Here is a 2,870-nt window from a genome sequence, read left to right as displayed (position 1 = left end):
ATGTGTGTGTGTGTGTGTGTGTGTCTGTGTGTGTGTGTGTGTGTGTGTGTGTGTGTGTGTGTGTGTGCGTGCGTGCGCGCATGTGTGTGTGTATGTGTTGGTGGTGAAACACCAAACAAATGTGCCAGTTTTGGACAATAAAGATGTATATTATCTATCGTATCTTAAAAGGTTGACATTATTTTCCCCAACCCCATACTTTAGCGTACGCTTAAGAAACTCGGTCCAACAGTCGGGTTAGTACTTTTCGAGACATATCGATGTTGTATCATCTGCTGCAGCTTACTTATAAGTCAGTATGGCCTGTTTGAGAGAGAAAAATCAGATTTAAAAAACTAAATAAAGTGGGTGTGGCTTATATACATGTGCGTTCAGGAATCCAAACTTTACCGTAATCGGAGAGGAAATCTTGAATGCGGACTGTATCACATGTCAATAGAATGCGGTTTACATTAAACCTTTCAAACTTTGCTGGAAAAAATCGGACAAAGAGAAACATCTACTGAAAAAGGGATCATAACAATTTTACAAGGTTTTATACGAACTGAGTCTTCCAATTTGGCCCTGCCGGCGTCTGTGGTGTAGCAGTTAGGAGCATTGCTGTCGCACGGAGTATACCCGTGTTCAATTCCGAAGTAGGGAGAATTTTTATGGAGTATCTCTCTCTTTCTGCTGGGATGTTGTGTGCCTCTCAGTCCGGACTGGCCCTGTCAGACAGCATTGGAAACATGTCTCCTAAAGTATCTAAAATGTGTCGATAGGGCCTTAAAACAGCCTACCTTAAATACCAAAGTTTAGCCCCTATAAAATTGCTAAAAATAATACTGATCTTGCTTGTTGCCACTTGTTTAATTTTTTTTTCTTGATTTTTCTTCGGTGATCTTTTTATAACATAGAAAGAACAAAAGAACCCTTGAATTAGACGCAGTGAAGAAAACGTTCTCTATCATAAGGCACTGCATGCGTGCACATGATGTAAGATGGTTCACCTTGAATTATAATCTTACAACAACAATCTTTCCTGGTCTTAGGAGCCACTGCACACTTATCCGATTTTGTTTGACTGGCTTGACAGCGACGGTAGCTAGTCAGATCAGATTTGTACAAGAGAACGCTAATGCGACTTGTTTTTATTCAATTTCTTCAGGTCAGTTGATCTGATTCAATGTGAATAACTCTCTCTTCAATAACAATGACGATATTAACAGTTTTGACAATTTGTCAAGCATTTGAGAATTACGGCCCTTGTACAAGTTATGCTTTCCGCCTATCATGCCAGAGATTGATTTATGGCATAGAATTTTTATTTTATTTTAGCATTCCTATCAGTTAACAAAGTTATATTTCCATACAATACCCTGTTAGGCGTAGTTAGAATAAACCCTGGCTCTCATAACATATCTAAACTGGGGAATGCCCCCCCCCCCCCGAAACATTTACAATAGATTAAGCAGTAAGAAATCAATATGCGTGTTTGTTTTTGCCTTTCACCCTCGGCACTGGAATGTACTTTTAAATCGTTTGTTACATACATTGTTCTTTAAATAGCTTCTGCCGTGTTCCAGTCATGCACGGATTCCGCCTCTGAAGCGTTACAGTAGCTGTTAGGCGCTTTGGCGTTTTAGGCATAAGACCTAAGCTCCATCCAGGAGTGGGGAGAATTTGTATAAAGTATTTCGGTCTTTCTGTTGAGACCGCTTTTTAAATAATCTTTTGTCGGTGGGGGTGTAGACCATTTGCGTTAAAAAACAACTTCGACAACAAAAAGAAACCCACACAATCACGCCCATCCTCCTAGCTGAGTTAAACAATTATAATTATGAACCTTTTAAATCACTCTGGTTATTCGACGCACTCTTTTAAGCCACTTTAAAAGAAAAGAAAAGAAATATTATAGTGTCGTTAAGAGTACCGATTTTTCGTTTCTGTTTGGTTACCTAAACCCAAATGGTAGACAACAGCATGCTTGCGACAAAAATAACAAATTCGGGTTTTATGTGAGTATATTACGGTACAAAATGTGCTGCAATATTATTACTGGTCTGCCAATCTGATATATAATATAATTATGTGGATGGTCGATGGATGCTTTGGTATGGTTTTCTCTTTACCTATCAAACATCTATCGTTCTTGTGTCTCCTCCTCCTTTTTCTGTTTGTTATTTTTTTTGTAGTACTTCTAATCTTCGGCACTTATGTGACCTTATTGTGTTGCAAGTGGCGTGAAATCTTACTAAACCAAAGGACATGATCATATTATATTATGTTCGCTTCGTCTTTTAAGAGTTAAGTGTGAGCCACACTTAACCTCCTTTATTTCTGGTTACATACCACCGCGGAGCGTTAAGACATAACATCTGCGTGTTGATAAGAGACGAAGACAAGGCTTCCCCGTTGACTACGAGAGAATTTCTGTAGTCGTAGAATGCTATCTCTCCTCTAGATATAAGATGGATTTTATTGAAGATGAAGCGCCTGCAGTCTTCTAGTAGGACTCTTGACTAAAACAAAAACTTATTCTCATTTGATCAACGAACATGCGCTAAGGAAATCAAGCTGCTCAACTGCTGCAAATCACAGTGGGGGTGAGTAGGTAACAAAGATGTGTCTTACATAACAAGTTTTTAAAAATTTTAGTAAGTATTTTAAGGCAACAATAAGGCCATATAAGTGCCAAAGATTAGAGGTGTTACAAGAGTGTAACAAACACAAAAAAAGGAGGAGGGGAGATAAAGACGATAGATGTTTGATATGAAAGAAGAAGCAAACCACACCAGAGCACCCACCAACCACCTACTCACAACAAGTTACTCATCTATTTTTTAGTATTATTGTGAACATCGAACCTATTATTCAAAGGAAATCAAGCC

The sequence above is a fragment of the Aplysia californica genome, unplaced genomic scaffold (assembly GCF_000002075.1).
Source record: "Aplysia californica isolate F4 #8 unplaced genomic scaffold, AplCal3.0 scaffold00398, whole genome shotgun sequence".
NCBI lineage: Eukaryota > Metazoa > Mollusca > Gastropoda > Aplysiida > Aplysiidae > Aplysia > Aplysia californica.
This window is presented reverse-complemented; position numbering follows the sequence as displayed.